At 43.8% G+C, this 19812-nt stretch overlaps 1 long non-coding RNA gene across 7 annotated transcripts in view; it reads left to right on the top strand.

The window, feature by feature from the left end:
* Positions 1 to 19812, top strand: part of LOC307181310 — an 843792-nt gene that overhangs the window by 440257 nt on the left and 383723 nt on the right. For all 7 annotated transcript variants that reach the window (XR_013826402.1, XR_013826403.1, XR_013826404.1 and 4 more), the window contains one exon: positions 3930 to 4011. This is a non-coding gene — a long non-coding RNA (uncharacterized lncRNA). The remainder of the gene's footprint in view (positions 1 to 3929; positions 4012 to 19812) is intronic.

The raw sequence follows: 19812 nt of genomic DNA, 5'->3' as shown, positions 1-19812 counted from the left end.
AGCCTTTGGTTATTTCCTGTTCCTGGTGGGAAATGAGAGTTAAATTTGCCCGTCCAGACACCTCCAGCTAGCCTCTCATTGGTTCTCGCTATTCCTGTTCATCTTCCGCAGAAATTGCAAACTGGGCCAAACAGGAGGTTAAAGGCGCTGACTCTCCAAGTGGGGAGAGTGTTAGTAAAGCGTCTGGAATGTTGCACCCGAGTACCAGGGGAGGAAAACTGAGACATATTTGAACACGTCTCCCGTTCACATGGTTGATCATACTTGGGTTCCACATGCATGTTTTAGCTGAAGGAAGAATACCTTAAACCTGGAGAGTTGAGACCCGTGTAATGGATACCATGCAATATGACTTCAAAGGGTCTTCATTTGCTCACCGAACCTCTCCAATCCTATCACTGCTGCGTTTATGCCCCTGTTCACATGCTTGATTCTCTTTTGGAGACATAGCAATCCATAGGTTTTACGATACTTACTAGTCAGGTACATTCTTAGGCGTTTAATATGCGGTGTTGAGTCCATTTCGTTGAGCAAGGAGTAACTCTTGTCTATTCCATATTTGGCTTAAGGAACTTTATCTGTGCTCATTTCAATCTCTGGTTTTATGCAGCACCCCAACTCACCTTTCCCCTTAAGCAAGCATAAGTTGGTTTTCTAAATTTGAGAACCTGTTCTGTTCTGTAATTCAGTTCCTGTGTAGCCAAGTTTACATTCCGTGTATTACTGATATCTTATGATGTTTCTTTTTCTGTGTGACTTATTTCAGTTAGAATCATCATACCTGAATCCACTCATTGTGATGCTAAGGGCCTGATGACATAGATTTCATTGCTGAGTGATATTGCTTTGTAAGTAAATACCACAACTTCTTTATCCATTTTTCACTTTCTGCGATGTTGAACTTGTACTGTAAACGAGGTTCTTGTAAACAGAGCCGTTCCAAACTTTGGGGTGGCTGTGTCTTTTTGATTTTAATTTCCCTAAGCTATAGGACCATAAGTGGCAGTGCCCTAGGCTCTGTTGCTTTGTTTTTCAGATGTTTCAGGAAACACCATACACTTCTCCCAAGTGTCTCTTGGCAATTTACATCCCGCCCATCAGCATAACAAGGCTCCCAGTTCTCCATGGCCTGTCCTGCCTTTCTGGATTTTACACTTTTTTCAGATGGCCCTTTTGACCGGGGGGAAGTGAGACTTCATTGTAGTGCAGATTTCCTTTGCAAGCTTGCTTGGTTGGCCAAAAAGGGCGTATGCGTTTTTTCCTGAATATATTCAGGAAAAAACGCATACGCCCTTTTTGGCCAAGTGCATCATTGTGGACGTTCTGCCTCTTTTCCTATGCTTTCAGTGCAATTCCAGTCTACCTCCTGAAATCGGTTTCCTGCAATTCTGCCCCGCTTTCAAGTCCTCTTGGCAGCCTTACTTCAGTATATTTTTGGACGATAGCTGTCATTTATAACTCTGCAGGTTTGTGAATTACAGTGCCCCTGAGCTCCTTTGTTCAACTCGCTTTCTTTTGAGCTGGCCGCAACACCGCAGGATGGCTTCAGGCCCTAATCTGGTTCCGGTACGGCACGCTGAGCCTTTGGTTATTTCCTGTTCCTGGTGGGAAATGAGAGTTAAATTTGCCCGTCCAGACACCTCCAGCTAGCCTCTCATTGGTTCTCGCTATTCCTGTTCATCTTCCGCAGAAATTGCAAACTGGGCCAAACAGGAGGTTAAAGGCGCTGACTCTCCAAGTGGGGAGAGTGTTAGTAAAGAGTCTGGAATGTTGCACCCGAGTACCAGGGGAGGAAAACTGAGACATATTTGAACACGTCTCCCGTTCACATGGTTGATCATACTTGGGTTCCACATGCATGTTTTAGCTGAAGGAAGAATACCTTAAACCTGGAGAGTTGAGACCCGTGTAATGGGTACCATGCAATATGACTTCAAAGGGTCTTCATTTGCTCACCGAACCTCTGCAATCCTATCACTGCTGCGTTTATGCCCCTGTTCACATGCTTGATTCTCTTTTGGAGACATAGCAATCCATAGGTTTTACGATACTTACTAGTCAGGTACATTCTTAGGCGTTTAATATGCGGTATTGAGTCCATTTCGTTGAGCAAGGAGTAGCTCTTGTCTATTCCATATTTGGCTTAAGGAACTTTATCTGTGCTCATTTCAATCTCTGGTTTTATGCAGCACCCCAACTCACCTTTCCCCTTAAGCAAGCATAAGTTGGTTTTCTAAATTTGAGAACCTGTTCTGTTCTGTAATTCAGTTCCTGTGTAGCCAAGTTTACATTCCGTGTATTACTGATATCTTATGATGTTTCTTTTTCTGTGTGACTTATTTCAGTTAGAATCATCATACCTGAATCCACTCATTGTGATGCTAAGGGCCTGATGACATAGATTTCATTGCTGAGTGATATTGCTTTGTAAGTAAATACCACAACTTCTTTATCCATTTTTCACTTTCTGCGATGTTGAACTTGTACGGTAAACGAGGTTCTTGTAAACAGAGCCGTTCCAAACTTTGGGGTGGCTGTGTCTTTTTGATTTTAATTTCCCTAAGCTATAGGACCATAAGTGGCAGTGCCCTAGGCTCTGTTGCTTTGTTTTTTAGATGTTTCAGGAAACACCATACACTTCTCCCGAGTGTCTCTTGGCAATTTACATCCCGCCCATCAGCATAACAAGGCTCCCAGTTCTCCATGGCCTGTCCTGCCTTTCTGGATTTTACACTTTTTTCAGATGGCCCTTTTGACCGGGGGGAAGTGAGACTTCATTGTAGTGCAGATTTCCTTTGCAAGCTTGCTTGGTTGGCCAAAAAGGGCGTATGCGTTTTTTCCTGAATATATTCAGGAAAAAACGCATACGCCCTTTTTGGCCAAGTGCATCATTGTGGACGTTCTGCCTCTTTTCCTATGCTTTCAATGCAATTCCAGTCTACCTCCTGAAATCGGTTTCCTGCAATTCTGCCCCGCTTTCAAGTCCTCTTGGCAGCCTTACTTCAGTGTATTTTTGGACGATAACTGTCATTTATAACTCTGCAGGTTTGTGAATTACAGTGCCCCTGGGCTCCTTTCTTCAACTCGCTTTCTTTTGAGCTGGCCGCAACACCGCAGGATGGCTTCAGGCCCTAATCTGGTTCCGGTACGGCACGCTGAGCCTTTGGTTATTTCCTCTTCCTGGTGGGAAATGAGAGTTAAATTTGCCCGTCCAGACAACTCCAGCTAGCCTCTCATTGGTTCTCGCTATTCCTGTTCATCTTCCGCAGAAATTGCAAACTGGGCCAAACAGGAGGTTAAAGGGACTGACTCTCCAAGTCGGGAGAGTGTTAGTAAAGCGTCTGGAATGTTGCACCCGAGTACCAGGGGAGGAAAACTGAGACATATTTGAACACGTCTCCCGTTCACATGGTTGATCATACTCTGGGTTCCACATGCATGTTTTAGCTGAAGGAAGAATACCTTAAACATGGAGAGTTGAGACCCGTGGAATGGGTACCATGCAATATGACTTCAAAGGGTCTTCATTTGCTCACTGAACCTCTCCAATCCTATCACTGCTGCGTTTATTCCCCTGTACACACGCTTGATTCTCTTTTGGAGACATAGCAATCCATAGGTTTTAAGATACTTACTAGTCAGGTACATTCTTAGGTGTTTAATATGGGGTGTTGAGTCCATTTCGTTGAGCAAGGAGTAGCTCTTGTCTATTCCATATTTGGCTTAAAGAACTTTATCTGTGCTCATTTCAATCTCTGGTTTTATGCAGCACCCCAACTCACCTTTACCCTTCAGCAAGCATAAGTTGGTTTTCTAAATTTGAGACCCTGTTCTATTCTGTAATTCAGTTCCTGTGTAGCCAAGTTTACATTCCGTGTATTACTGATATCTTATGATGTTTCTTTTTCTGTGTGACTTATTTCAGTTAGAATCATCATACCTGAATCCACTCATTGTGCTGCTAAGGGCCTGATGACACAGATTTCATTGCTGAGTGATATTGCTTTTTAAGTAAATACCTCAACTTCTTTATCCATTTTTCACTTTCTGCGATGTTGAACTTGTACTGTAAACGAGGTTCTTGTAAACAGAGCCGTTCCAAACTTTGGGGTGGCTGTGTCTTTTTCATTTTAATTTCCCTAAGCTATAGGACCATAAGTGGAAGTGCCCTAGGCTCTGTTGCTTTGTTTTTTAGATGTTTCAGGAAACACCATACACTTCTCCCAAGTGGTTGTTGGCAATTTACATCCCGCCCATCAGCATAACAAGGCTCCCAGTTCTCCATGGCCTGTCCTGCCTTTCTGGATTTTACACTTTTTTCAGATGGCCCTTTTGACCGGGGGGAAGTGAGACTTCATTGTAGTGCAGATTTCCTTTGCAAGCTTGCTTGGTTGGCCAAAAAGGGCGTATGCGTTTTTTCCTGAATATATTCAGGAAAAATATATTCAGGAAAAAACGCATACGCCCTTTTTGGCCAAGTGCATCATTGTGGACGTTCTGCCTCTTTTCCTATGCTTTCAATGCAATTCCAGTCTACCTCCTGAAATCGGTTTCCTGCAATTCTGCCCCGCTTTCAAGTCCTCTTGGCAGCCTTACTTCAGTCTATTTTTGGACGATAGCTGTCATTTATAACTCTGCAGGTTTGTGAATTACAGTGCCCCTGAGCTCCTTTCTTCAACTCGCTTTCTTGTGACCTGGCCGCAACACCGCAGGATGGCTTCATGCCCTAATCTGGTTCCGGCACGGCACGCTGAGCCTTTGGTTAATTCCTCTTCCTGGTGGGAAATGAGAGTTAAATTTGCCCGTTCAGACACCTCCAGCTAGTCTCTCATTGGTTCTCGCTATTCCTGTTCATCTTCCACAGAAATTGCAAACTGGGCCAAACAGGAGGTTAAAGGGACTGACTCTCCAAGTCGGGAGAGTGTTAGTAAAGCATCTGGAATGTTGCACCCGAGTACCAGGTGAGGAAAACTGAGACATATTTGAACACGTCTCCCGTTCACATGGTTGATCATACTCTGGGTTCCACATGCATGTTTTAGCTGAAGGAAGAATACCTTAAACCTGGGTAGTTGAAACCCGTGGAATGGGTACCATGCAATATGACTTCAAAGGGTCTTCATTTGCTCACCGAACCTCTCCAATCCTATCACTGCTGCGTTTATGCCCCTGTACACATGCTTGATTCTCTTTCGGAGACATAGCAATCCCTAGGTTTTAAGATACTTACTAGTCAGGTACATTCTTAGGCGTTTAATATGCGGTGTTGAGTCCAATTCGTTGAGCAAGGAGTAGCTCTTGTCTATTCCATATTTGGCTTAAGGAACTTTATCTGTGCTCATTTCAATCTCTGGTTTTATGCAGCACCCCCACTCACCTTTACCCTTAAGCAAGCATAACTTGGTTTTCTAAATTTGAGACCCTGTTCTGTTCTGTAATTCAGTTCCTGTGTAGCCAAGTTTACATTCCGTGTATTACTGATATCTTATGATGTTTCTTTTTCTGTGTGACTTATTTCAGTTAGAATCATCGTACCTGAATCCACTCATTGTGCTGCTAAGGGCCTGATGACATAGATTTCATTGCTGAGTGATATTGCTTTGTAAGTAAATACCACAACTTCTTTATCCATTTTTCACTTTCTGCGATGTTGAACTTGTACGGTAAACGAGGTTCTTGTAAACAGAGGCGTCCCAAACTTTGGGGTGGCTGTGTCTTTTTGATTTTAATTTCCCTAAGCTATAGGACCATAAGTGGAAGTGCCCTAGGCTCTGTTGCTTTGTTTTTTAGATGTTTCAGGAAACACCATACACTTCTCCCGAGTGTCTGTTGGCAATTTACATCCCGCCCATCAGCATAACAAGGCTCCCAGTTCTCCATGGCCTGTCCTGCCTTTCTGGATTTTACACTTTTTTCAGATGGCCCTTTTGACCGGGGGGAAGTGAGACTTCATTGTAGTGCAGATTTCCTTTGCAAGTTTGCTTGGTTGGCCAAAAGGGGCGTATGCGTTTTTTCCTGAATATGTTCAGGAAAAAACGCATACGCCCTTTTTGGCCAAGTGCATCATTGTGGACGTTCTGCCTCTTTTCCTATGCTTTCAATGCAATTCCAGTCTACCTCTTGAAATCGGTTTCCTGCAATTCTGCCCCGCTTTCAAGTCCTCTTGGCAGCCTTACTTCAGTCTATTTTTGGACGATAGCTGTCATTTATAACTCTGCAGGTTTGTGAATTACAGTGCCCCTGAGCTCCTTTCTTCAACTCGCTTTCTTGTGACCTGGCCGCAACACCGCAGGATGGCTTCAGGCCCTAATCTGGTTCCGGCACGGCACGCTGAGCCTTTGGTTAATTCCTCTTCCTGGTGGGAAATGAGAGTTAAATTTGCCCGTTCAGACACCTCCAGCTATTCTCTCATTGGTTCTCGTTATTCCTGTTCATCTTCCGCAGAAATTGCAAACTGGGCCAAACAGGAGGTTAAAGGGACTGACTCTCCAAGTCGGTAGAATGTTAGTAAAGCGTCTGGAATGTTGCACCCGAGTAGCAGGGTACGAAAACTGAGACATATTTGAACACGTCTCCCGATCACATGGTTGATCATACTCTAGGTTCCACATTCATGTTTTAGCTGAAGGAAGAATACCTTAAACCTGGGTAGGTGAAACCCGTGGAATGGGTACCATGCAATATGACTTCAAAGGGTCTTCATTTTCTCACCGAACCTCTCCAATCCTATCACAGCTGCGTTTATGCCCCTGTACACATGCTTGATTCTCTTACGGAGACATAGCAATCCATAGGTTTTAAGATACTTACTAGTCAGGTACATTCTTAGGCGTTTAATATGCGGTGTTGAGTCCATTTCGTTGAGCAAGGAGTAGCTCTTGTCTATTCCATATTTGGCTTAAGGAACTTTATCTGTGCTCATTTCAATCTCTCGTTTTATGCAGCACCCCAACTCACCTTTCCCCTTAAGCAAGCATAAGTTGGTTTTCTAAATTTGAGACCCTGTTCTGTTCTGTAATTCAGTTCCTGTGTAGCCAAGTTTACATTCCGTGTATTACTGATATCTTATGATGTTTCTTTTTCTGTGTGACTTATTTCAGTTAGAATCATCATACCTGAATCCACTCATTGTGCTGCTAAGGGCCTGATGACACAGATTTCATTGCTGAGTGATATTGCTTTGTAAGTAAATACCACAACTTCTTTATCCATTTTTCACTTTCTGCGATGTTGAACTTGTACGGTAAACGAGGTTCTTGTAAACAGAGCCGTTCCAAACTTTGGGGTGGCTGTGTCTTTTTGATTTTAATTTCCCTAAGCTATAGGACCATAAGTGGAAGTGCCCTAGGTTCTGTTGCTTTGTTTTTTAGATGTTTCAGGAAACACCATACACTTCTCCCGAGTGGTTGTTGGCAATTTACATCCCGCCCATCAGCATAACAAGGCTCCCAGTTCTCCATGGCCTGTCCTGCCTTTCTGGATTTTACACTTTTTTCAGATGGCCCTTTTGACCGGGGGGAAGTGAGGCTTCATTGTAGTGCAGATTTCCTTTGCAAGCTTGCTTGGTTGGCCAAAAAGGGCGTATGCGTTTTTTCCTGAATATATTCAGGAAAAAACGCATATGCCCTTTTTGGCCAAGTGCATCATTGTGGACGTTCTGCCTCTTTTCCTATGCTTTCAATGCAATTCCAGTCTACCTCCTGAAATCGGTTTCCTGCAATTCTGCCCCGCTTTCAAGTCCTCTTGGCAGCCTTACTTCAGTATATTTTTGGACGATAGCTGTCATTTATAACTCTGCAGGTTTGTGAATTACAGTGCCCCTGAGCTCCTTTGTTCAACTCGCTTTCTTTTGAGCTGGCCGCAACACCGCAGGATAGCTTCAGGCCCTAATCTGGTTCCGGCACGGCACGCTGAGCCTCTGGTTATTTCCTCTTCCTGGTGGGAAATGAGAGTTAAATTTGCCCGTCCAGACCCCTCCAGCTAGTCTCTCATTGGTTCTCGCTATTCCTGTTCATCTTCCGCAGAAATTGCAAACTGGGCCAAACAGGATGTTAAAGGCGCTGACTCTCCAAGTGGGGAGAGTGTTAGTAAAGCGTCTGGAATGTTGCACCCGAGTACCAGGGGAGGAAAACTGAGACATATTTGAACACGTCTCCCGATCTCATGGTTGATCATACTCTGGGTTCCACATGCATGTTTTAGCTGAAGGAAGAATACCTAAAACCTGGGTAGTTGAAACCCGTGGAATGGGTACCTTGCAATATGACTTCAAAGGGTCTTCATTTGCTCACCGAACCTCTCCAATCCTATCACTGCTGCGTTTATGCCCCTGTACACATGCTTGATTCTCTTTCGGAGACATAGCAATCTATAGGTTTTAAGATACTTACTAGTCAGGTACATTCTTAGGCGTTTAATATGCGGTGTTGAGTCCATTTCTTTGAGCAAGGAGTAGCTCTTGTCTATTCCATATTTGGCTTAAGGAACTTTATCTGTGCTCATTTCAATCTCTGGTTTTATGCAGCACCCCAACTCACCTTTCCCCTTAAGCAAGCATAAGTTGGTTTTCTAAATTTGAGAACCTGTTCTGTTCTGTAATTCAGTTCCTGTGTATCCAAGTTTACAATCTGTGTATTAGTGATATCTTATGATGTTTCTTTTTCTGTGTGACTTATTTCAGTTAGAATCATCGTACCTGAATCCAGTCATTATGCTGCTACAGGCCTGATGACATAGATTTCATTGCTGAGTGATACTGCATTGTACGTAAGTACCACAAGTTCTTTATCCATTTTTCACTTTCTGTGATATTGAACTTGTACGGTAAACGAGGTTCTTGTAAACAGAGGCGTCCCAAACTTTGGGGTGGCTGTGTCTTTTTGATTTTAATTTCCCTAAGCTATAGGACCATAAGTGGAAGTGCCCTAGGCTCTGTTGCTTTGTTTTATAGATGTTTCAGGAAACACCATACACTTCTCCCGAGTGTCTGTTGGCAATTTACATCCCGCCCATCAGCATAACAAGGCTCCCAGTTCTCCATGGCCTGTCCTGCCTTTCTGGATTTTATACTTTTTTCAGATGGCCCTTTTGACCGGGGGGAAGTGAGACTTCATTGTAGTGCAGATTTCCTTTGCAAGTTTGCTTGGTTGGCCGAAAAGGGCGTATGCGTTTTTTCCTGAATATATTCAGGAAAAAACGCATACGCCCTTTTTGGCCAAGTGCATCATTGTGGACGTTCTGCCTCTTTTCCTATGCTTTCAATGTAATTCCAGTCTACCTCCTGAAATCGGTTTCCTGCAATTCTGCCCCGCTTTCAAGTCCTCTTGGCAGCCTTACTTCAGTCTATTTTTGGACGATAGCTGTCATTTATAACTCTGCAGGTTTGTGAATTACAGTGCCCCTGAGCTCCTTTCTTCAACTCGCTTTCTTGTGACCTGGCCGCAACACCGAAGGATGTCTTCAGGCCCTAATCTGGTTCCGGCACGGCACGCTGAGCCTTTGGTTAATTCCTCTTCCTGGTGGGAAATGAGAGTTAAATTTGCCCGTTCAGACACCTCCAGCTAGCCTCTCATTGGTTCTCGCTATTCCTGTTCATCTTCCGCAGAAATTGCAAACTGGGCCAAACAGGAGGTTAAAGGGACTGACTCTCCAAGTCGGGAGAGTGTTAGTAAAGCGTCTGGAATGTTGCACCCGAGTACCAGGGTACGAAAACTGAGACATATTTGAACACGTCTCCCGATCACATGGTTGATCATACTCTAGGTTCCACATGCATGTTTTAGCTGAAGGAAGAATACCTTAAACCTGGGTAGGTGAAAGCCGTGGAATGGGTACCATGCAATATGACTTCAAAGGGTCTTCATTTTCTCACCGAACCTCTCCAATCTTATCACAGCTGCGTTTATGCCCCTGTACACATGCTTGATTCTCTTTCGGAGACATAGCAATCCATAGGTTTTAAGATACTTACTAGTCAGGTACATTCTTAGGCGTTTAATATGCGGTGTTGAGTCCATTTCGTTGAGCAAGGAGTAGCTCTTGTCTATTCCATATTTGGCTTAAGGAACTTTATCTGTGCTGATTTCAATCTCTGGTTTTATGCAGCACCCCAACTCACCTTTCCCCTTAAGCAAGCATAAGTTGGTTTTCTAAATTTTAGACCCTGTTCTGTTCTGTAATTCAGTTCCTGTGTAGCCAAGTTTACATTCCGTGTATTACTGATATCTTATGATGTTTCTTTTTCTGTGTGACTTATTTCAGTTAGAATCATCATACCTGAATCCACTCATTGTGCTGCTAAGGGCCTGATGACACAGATTTCATTGCTGAGTGATATTGCTTTGTAAGTAAATACCACAACTTCTTTATCCATTTTTCACTTTCTGCGATGTTGAACTTGTACGGTAAACGAGGTTCTTGTAAACAGAGCCGTTCCAAACTTTGGGGTGGCTGTGTCTTTTTGATTTTAATTTCCCTAAGCTATAGGACCATAAGTGGAAGTGCCCTAGGTTCTGTTGCTTTGTTTTTTAGATGTTTCAGGAAACACCATACACTTCTCCCGAGTGGTTGTTGGCAATTTACATCCCGCCCATCAGCATAACAAGGCTCCCAGTTCTCCATGGCCTGTCCTGCCTTTCTGGATTTTACACTTTTTTCAGATGGCCCTTTTGACCAGGGGGAAGTGAGACTTCATTGTAGTGCAGATTTCCTTTGCAAGCTTGCTTGGTTGGCAAAAAAGGGCGTATGCGTTTTTTCCTGAATATATTCAGGAAAAAACGCATACGCCCTTTTTGGCCAAGTGCATCATTGTGGACGTTCTGCCTCTTTTCCTATGCTTTCAATGCAATTCCAGTCTACCTCCTGAAATCGGTTTCCTGCAATTCTGCCCCGCTTTCAAGTCCTCTTGGCAGCCTTACTTCAGTCTATTTTTGGACGATAGCTGTCATTTATAACTCTGCAGGTTTGTGAATTACAGTGCCCCTGAGCTCCTTTCTTCAACTCGCTTTCTTGTAAGCTGGCCGCAACACCGCAGGATAGCTTCAGGCCCTAATCTGGTTCCGGCACGGCACGCTGAGCCTCTGGTTATTTCCTCTTAATGGTGGGAAATGAGAGTTAAATTTGCCCGTCCAGACACCTCCAGCTAGCCTCTCATTGGTTCTCGCTATTCCTGTTCATCTTCCGCAGAAATTGCAAACTGGGCCAAACAGGAGGTTAAAGGCGCTGACTCTCCAAGTGGGGAGAGTGTTAGTAAAGCGTCTGAAATGTTGCACCCGAGTACCAGGGGAGGAAAACTGAGACATATTTGAACACGTCTCCCGATCTCATGGTTGATCATACTCTGGGTTCCACATGCATGTTTTAGCTGAAGGAAGAATACCTTAAACCTGGAGAGTTGAGACCCGTGGAATGGGTACCATGCAATATGACTTCAAAGGGTCTTCATTTGCTCACCGAACCTCTCCAATCCTATCACTGCTGCGTTTATGCCCCTGTACACATGCTTGATTCTCTTTCGGAGACATAGCAATCTATAGGTTTTAAGATACTTACTAGTCAGGTACATTCTTAGGCGTTTAATATGCGGTGTTGAGTCCATTTTGTTGAGCAAGGAGTAGCTCTTGTCTATTCCATATTTGGCTTAAGGAACTTTATCTGTGCTCATTTCAATCTCTGGTTTTATGCAGCACCCCAACTCACCTTTCCCCTTAAGCAAGCATAAGTTGGTTTTCTAAATTTGAGACCCTGTTCTGTTCTGTAATTCAGTTCCTGTGTAGCCAAGTTTACATTCCGTGTATTACTGATATCTTATGATGTTTCTTTTTCTGTGTGACTTATTTCAGTTAGAATCATCGTACCTGAATCCACTCATTATGCTGCTACGGGCCTGATGACATAGGTTTCATTGCTGAGTGATACTGCATTGTACGTAAGTACCACAAGTTCTTTATCCATTTTTCACTTTCTGTGATATTGAACTTGTACGGTAAACGAGGTTCTTGTAAACAGAGTCGTCCCAAACTTTGGGGTGGCTGTGTCTTTTTGATTTTAATTTCCCTAAGCTATAGGACCATAAGTGGAAGTGCCCTAGGCTCTGTTGCTTTGTTTTTTAGATGTTTCAGGAAACACCATACACTTCTCCCGAGTGTCTGTTGGCAATTTACATCCCGCCCATCAGCATAACAAGGCTCCCAGTTCTCCATGGCCTGTCCTGCCTTTCTGGATTTTACACTTTTTTCAGATGGCCCTTTTGACCGGGGGGAAGTGAGACTTCATTGTAGTGCAGATTTCCTTTGCAAGCTTGCTTGGTTGGCAAAAAAGGGCGTATGCGTTTTTTCCTGAATATATTCAGGAAAAAACGCATACGCCCTTTTTGGCCAAGTGCATCATTGTGGACGTTCTGCCTCTTTTCCTATGCTTTCAATGCAATTCCAGTCTACCTCCTGAAATCGGTTTCCTGCAATTCTGCCCCGCTTTCAAGTCCTCTTGGCAGCCTTACTTCAGTCTATTTTTGGACGATATCTGTCATTTATAACTCTGCAGGTTTGTGAATTACAGTGCCCCTGAGCTCCTTTCTTCAACTCGCTTTCTTGTAAGCTGGCCGCAACACCGCAGGATAGCTTCAGGCCCTAATCTGGTTCCGGCACGGCACGCTGAGCCTCTGGTTATTTCCTCTTAATGGTGGGAAATGAGAGTTAAATTTGCCCGTCCAGACACCTCCAGCTAGCCTCTCATTGGTTCTCGCTATTCCTGTTCATCTTCCGCAGAAATTGCAAACTGGGCCAAACAGGAGGTTAAAGGCGCTGACTCTCCAAGTGGGGAGAGTGTTAGTAAAGCGTCTGAAATGTTGCACCCGAGTACCAGGGGAGGAAAACTGAGACATATTTGAACACGTCTCCCGATCTCATGGTTGATCATACTCTGGGTTCCACATGCATGTTTTAGCTGAAGGAAGAATACCTTAAACCTGGAGAGTTGAGACCCGTGGAATGGGTACCATGCAATATGACTTCAAAGGGTCTTCATTTGCTCACCGAACCTCTCCAATCCTATCACTGCTGCGTTTATGCCCCTGTACACATGCTTGATTCTCTTTCGGAGACATAGCAATCTATAGGTTTTAAGATACTTACTAGTCAGGTACATTCTTAGGCGTTTAATATGCGGTGTTGAGTCCATTTTGTTGAGCAAGGAGTAGCTCTTGTCTATTCCATATTTGGCTTAAGGAACTTTATCTGTGCTCATTTCAATCTCTGGTTTTATGCAGCACCCCAACTCACCTTTCCCCTTAAGCAAGCATAAGTTGGTTTTCTAAATTTGAGACCCTGTTCTGTTCTGTAATTCAGTTCCTGTGTAGCCAAGTTTACATTCCGTGTATTACTGATATCTTATGATGTTTCTTTTTCTGTGTGACTTATTTCAGTTAGAATCATCGTACCTGAATCCACTCATTATGCTGCTACGGGCCTGATGACATAGGTTTCATTGCTGAGTGATACTGCATTGTACGTAAGTACCACAAGTTCTTTATCCATTTTTCACTTTCTGTGATATTGAACTTGTACGGTAAACGAGGTTCTTGTAAACAGAGTCGTCCCAAACTTTGGGGTGGCTGTGTCTTTTTGATTTTAATTTCCCTAAGCTATAGGACCATAAGTGGAAGTGCCCTAGGCTCTGTTGCTTTGTTTTTTAGATGTTTCAGGAAACACCATACACTTCTCCCGAGTGTCTGTTGGCAATTTACATCCCGCCCATCAGCATAACAAGGCTCCCAGTTCTCCATGGCCTGTCCTGCCTTTCTGGATTTTACACTTTTTTCAGATGGCCCTTTTGACCGGGGGGAAGTGAGACTTCATTGTAGTGCAGATTTCCTTTACAAGTTTGCTTGGTTGGCCAAAAAGGGCGTATGCGTTTTTTCCTGAATATATTCAGGAAAAAACGCATACGCCCTTTTTGGCCAAGTGCATCATTGTGGACGTTCTGCCTCTTTTCCTATGCTTTCAATGCAATTCCAATCTACCTCCTGAAATCGGTTTCCTGCAATTCTGCCCCGCTTTCAAGTCCTCTTGGCAGCCTTACTTCAGTCTATTTTTGGACGATAGCTGTCATTTATAACTCTGCAGGTTTGTGAATTACAGTGCCCCTGAGCTCCTTTCTTCAACTCGCTTTCTTGTGACCTGGCCGCAACACCGCAGGATGTCTTCAGGCCCTAATCTGGTTCCGGCATGGCACGCTGAGCCTTTGGTTAATTCCTCTTCCTAGTGGGAAATGAGAGTTAAATTTGCCCGTTCAGACAGCTCCAGCTAGTCTCTCATTGGTTCTCGCTATTCCTGTTCATCTTCCGCAGAAATTGCAAACTGGGCCAAACAGGAGGTTAAAGGGACTGACTCTCCAAGTCGGGAGAGTGTTAGTAAAGCGTCTGGAATGTTGCACCCGAGTACCAGTGTAGGAAAACTGAGACATATTTGAACACGTCTCCCGTTCACATGGTTGATCATACTCTGGGTTCCACATGCATGTTTTAGCTGAAGGAAGAATACCTTAAACCTGGAGAGTTGAGACCCGTGTAATGGGTACCATGCAATATGACTTCAAAGGGTCTTCATTTGCTCACCGAACCTCTCCAATCCTATCACAGCTGCGTTTATGCCCCTGTACACATGCTTGATTCTCTTTCGGAGACATAGCAATCCATAGGTTTTAAGATACTTACTAGTCAGGTACATTCTTAGGCGTTTAATATGCGGTGTTGAGTCCATTTCGTTGAGCAAGGAGTAGCTCTTGTCTATTCCATATTTGGCTTAAGGAACTTTATCTGTGCTCATTTCAATCTCTGGTTTTATGCAGCACCCCAACTCACCTTTCCCCTTAAGCAAGCATAAGTTGGTTTTCTAAATTTGAGACCCTGTTCTGTTCTGTAATTCAGTTCCTGTGTAGCCAAGTTTACATTCCGTGTATTACTGATATCTTATGATGTTTCTTTTTCTGTGTGACTTATTTCAGTTAGAATCATCATACCTGAATCCACTCATTGTGCTGCTAAGGGCCTGATGACACAGATTTCATTGCTGAGTGATATTGCTTTGTAAGTAAATACCACAACTTTTTTATCCATTTTTCACTTTCTGCGATGTTGAACTTGTACTGTAAACGAGGTTCTTGTAAACAGAGCCGTTCGAAACTTTGGGGTGGCTGTGTCTTTTTGATTTTAAATTCCCTAAGCTATAGGACCATAAGTGGAAGTGCCCTAGGCTCTCTTGCTTTGTTTTTTAGATGTTTCAGGAAACACCATACACTTCTCCCAAGTGTTTGTTGGCAATTTACATCCCGCCCTTCAGCATAACAAGGCTGCCAGTTCTCCATGGCCTGTCCTGCCTTTCTGGATTTTACACTTTTTTCAGATGGCCCTTTTGACCGGGGGGAAGTGAGACTTCATTGTAGTGCAGATTTCCTTTGCAAGCTTGCTTGGTTGGCCAAAAAGGGCGTATGCGTTTTTTCCTGAATATATTCAGGAAAAAACGCATACGCCCTTTTTGGCCAAGTGCATCATTGTGGACGTTCTGCCTCTTTTCCTATGCTTTCAATGCAATTCCAGTCTACCTCCTGAAATCGGTTTCCTGCAATTCTGCCCCGCTTTCAAGTCCTCTTGGCAGCCTTACTTCAGTCTATTTTTGGACGATAGCTGTCATTTATAACTCTGCAGGTTTGTGAATTACAGTGCCCCTGAGCTCCTTTCTTCAACTCGCTTTCTTGTGACCTGGCCGCAACACCGCAGGATGGCTTCAGGCCCTAATCTGGTTCCGGCCCGGCATGCTGAGCCTTTGGTTAATTCCTCTTCCTGGTGGGAAATGAGAGTTAAATTTGCCCGTCCAGACACCTGCAGCTAGCCTCTCATTGGTTCTCGCTATTCCCGTTCATCTTCCGCAGAAATTGCAAACTGGGCCAAACAGGAGGTTAAAGGCGCGGACTCTCCAGGTGGGGAGAGTGTTAGTAAAGCGTCTGGAATGTTGCACCCGAGTACCAGGGGAGGAAAACTGAGACATATTTGAACACGTCTCCCGATCACATGGTTGATCATACTTGGGTTCCACATGCATGTTTTAGCTGAAGGAAGAATACCTAAAACCTGGGTAGTTGAAACCCGTGGAATGGGTACCATGCAATATGACTTCAAAGGGTCTTCATTTGCTCACCGAACCTCTCCAATCCTATCACTGCTGCGTTTATGCCCCTGTACACATGCTTGATTCTCTTTCGGAGACATAGCAATCTATAGGTTTTAAGATACTTACTAGTCAGGTACATTCTTAGGCGTTTAATATGCGGTGTTGAGTCCATTTCGTTGAGCAAGGAGTAGCTCTTGTCTATTCCATATTTGGCTTAAGGAACTTTATCTGTGCTCATTTCAATCTCTGGTTTTATGCAGCACCCCAACTCACCTTTCCCCTTAAGCAAGCATAAGTTGGTTTTCTAAATTTGAGACCCTGTTCTGTTCTGTAATTCAGTTCCTGTGTAGCCAACTTTACATTCCGTGTATTACTGATATCTTATGATGTTTCTTTTTCTGTGTGACTTATTTCAGTTAGAATCATCGTACCTGAATCCACTCATTATGCTGCTACGGGCCTGATGACATAGGTTTCATTGCTGAGTGATACTGCATTGTACGTAAGTACCACAAGTTCTTTATCCATTTTTCACTTTCTGTGATATTGAACTTGTACGGTAAACGAGGTTCTTGTAAATAGAGTCGTCCCAAACTTTGGGGTGGCTGTGTCTTTTTGATTTTAATTTCCCTAAGCTATAGGACCATAAGTGGAAGTGCCCTAGGCTCTGTTGCTTTGTTTTTTAGATGTTTCAGGAAACACCATACACTTCTCCCGAGTGTCTGTTGGCAATTTACATCCCGCCCATCAGCATAACAAGGCTCCCAGTTCTCCATGGCCTGTCCTGCCTTTCTGGATTTTACACTTTTTTCAGATGGCCCTTTTGACCGGGGGGAAGTGAGACTTCATTGTAGTGCAGATTTCCTTTGCAAGTTTGCTTGGTTGGCCAAAAAGGGCGTATGCGTTTTTTCCTGAATATATTCAGGAAAAAACGCATACGCCCTTTTTGGTCAAGTGCATCATTGTGGACGTTCTGCCTCTTTTCCTATGCTTTCAATGCAATTCCAATCTACCTCCTAAAATCGGTTTCCTGCAATTCTGCCCCGCTTTCAAGTCCTCTTGGCAGCCTTACTTCAGTCTATTTTTGGACGATAGCTGTCATTTATAACTCTGCAGGTTTGTGAATTACAGTGCCCCTGAGCTCCTTTCTTCAACTCGCTTTCTTGTGACCTGGCCGCAACACCGCAGGATGGCTTCAGGCCCTAATCTGGTTCCGGCACGGCACGCTGAGCCTTTGGTTAATTCCTCTTCCTGGTGGGAAATGAGAGTTAAATTTGCCCGTTCAGACACCTCCAGCTAGTCTCTCATTGGTTCTCGCTATTCCTGTTCATCTTCCGCAGAAATTGCAAACTGGGCCAAACAGGAGGTTAAAGCGACTGACTCTCCAAGTCGGGAGAGTGTTAGTAAAGCGTCTGGAATGTTGCACCCGAGTACCAGGGGAGGAAAACTGAGACATATTTGCACACGTCTCCCGTTCACATGGTTGATCATACTCTGGGTTCCACATGCATGTTTTAGCTGAAGGAAGAATACCTTAAACCTGGAGAGTTGAGACCCGTGTAATGGGTACCATGCAATATGACTTCAAAGGGTCTTCATTTGCTCACCGAACCTCTCCAATCCTATCACTGCTGCGTTTATGCCCCTGTACACACGCTTGATTCTCTTTTGGAGACATAGCAATCCATAGGTTTTAAGATACTTTCTAGTCAGGTACATTCTTAGGCGTTTAATATGGGGTTTTGAGTCCATTTCGTTGAGCAAGGAGTAGCTCTTGTCTATTCCATATTTGGCTTAAGGAAATTTATCTGTGCTCATTTCAATCTCTGGTTTTATGCAGCACCCCAACTCACCTTTCCCCTTAAGCAAGCATAAGTTGGTTTTCAAAATTTGAGACCCGGTTCTGTTTTGGAATGCAGTTCCTGTGTAGCCAAGTATACATTCCGTGTATTAGTGATATCTTATGATGTTTCTTTTTCTGTGTGACTTATTTCAGTTAGAATCATCGTACCTGAATCCACTCATTATACTGCTACGGGCCTGATGACATAGATTTCATTGCTGAGTGATACTGCATTGTACGTAAGTACCACAAGTTCTTTATCCATTTTTCACTTTCTGTGATATTGAACTTGTACGGTAAACGAGGTTCTTGTAAATGGAGGCGTCCCAAACTTTGGGGTTGCTGTGTCTTTTTGATTTTAATTTCCCTAAGTTATAGGACCATAAGTGGAAGTGCCCTAGGCTCTGTTGCTTTGTTTTTTAGATGTTTCAGGAAACACCATACACTTCTCCTGAGTGTCTGTTGGCAATTTACATCCCGCCCATCAGCATAACAAGGCTCCCAGTTCTCCATGGCCTGTCCTGCCTTTCTGGATTTTATACTTTTTTCAGATGGCCCTTTTGACCGGGGGGAAGTGAGACTTCATTGTAGTGCAGATTTCCTTTGCAAGTTTGCTTGGTTGGCCAAAAAGGGCGTATGCGTTTTTTCCTGAATATATTCAGGAAAAAAGGTATACGCCCTTTTTGGCCAAGTGCATCATTGTGGACGTTCTGCCTCTTTTCCTATGCTTTCAATGCAATTCCAGTCTACCTCCTGAAATCGGTTTCCTGCAATTCTGCCCCGCTTTCAAGTCCTCTTGGCAGCCTTACTTCAGTATATTTTTGGACGATAGCTGTCATTTATAACTCTGCAGGTTTGTGAATTACAGTGCCCCTGAGCTCTTTTCTTCAACTCGCTTTCTTGTGACCTGGCCGCAACACCGCAGGATGGCTTCAGGCCCTAATCTGGTTCTGGCACGGCACGCTGAGCCTTTGGTTAATTCCTCTTCCTGGTGGGAAATGAGAGTTAAATTTGCCCATCCAGACACCTGCAGCTAGTCTCTCATTGGTTCTCGCTATTCCTGTTCATCTTCCACAGAAATTGCAAACTGGGCCAAACAGGAGGTTAAAGGGACTGACTCTCCAAGTCGGGAGAGTGTTAGTAAAGCGTCTGGAATGTTGCACCCGAGTACCAGGGTACGAAAACTGAGACATATTTGAACACGTCTCCCGATCACATGGTTGATCATACTCTGGGTTCCACATGCATGTTTTAGCTGAAGGAAGAATACCTAAAACCTGGGTAGTTGAAAACCATGGAATGGGTACAATGCAATATGACTTCAAAGGGTCTTCATTTGCTCACCGAACCTCTCCAATCCTATCACTGCTGCGTTTATGCCCCTGTACACATGCTTGATTCTCTTTCGGAGACATAGCAATCCATAGGTTTTAAGATACTTACTAGTCAGGTACATTCTTAGGCGTTTAATATGCGGTGTTGAGTCCATTTCGTTGAGCAAGGAGTAGCTCTTGTCTATTCCATATTTGGCTTAAGGAACTTTATCTGTGCTCATTTCAATCTCTGGTTTTATGCAGCACCCGAACTCACCTTTACCCTTAAGCAAGCATAAGTTGGTTTTCTAAATTTGAGACCCTGTTCTGTTCTGTAATTCAGTTCCTGTGTAGCCAAGTTTACATTCCGTGTCTTACTGATATCTTATGATGTTTCTTTTTCTGTGTGACTTATTTCAGTTAGAATCATCATACCTGAAACCACTCATTGTGCTGCTAAGGGCCTGATGACACAGATTTCATTGCTGAGTGA

Source organism: Stenella coeruleoalba (genome assembly GCF_951394435.1).
Source record: "Stenella coeruleoalba genome assembly, contig: scaffold_91, whole genome shotgun sequence".
In the NCBI taxonomy this organism is placed as follows: Eukaryota; Metazoa; Chordata; class Mammalia; order Artiodactyla; family Delphinidae; genus Stenella; species Stenella coeruleoalba.
The sequence above is the reverse complement of the archived record's forward strand: the minus strand, read 5'-3'. Positions and strand labels throughout refer to the sequence as shown.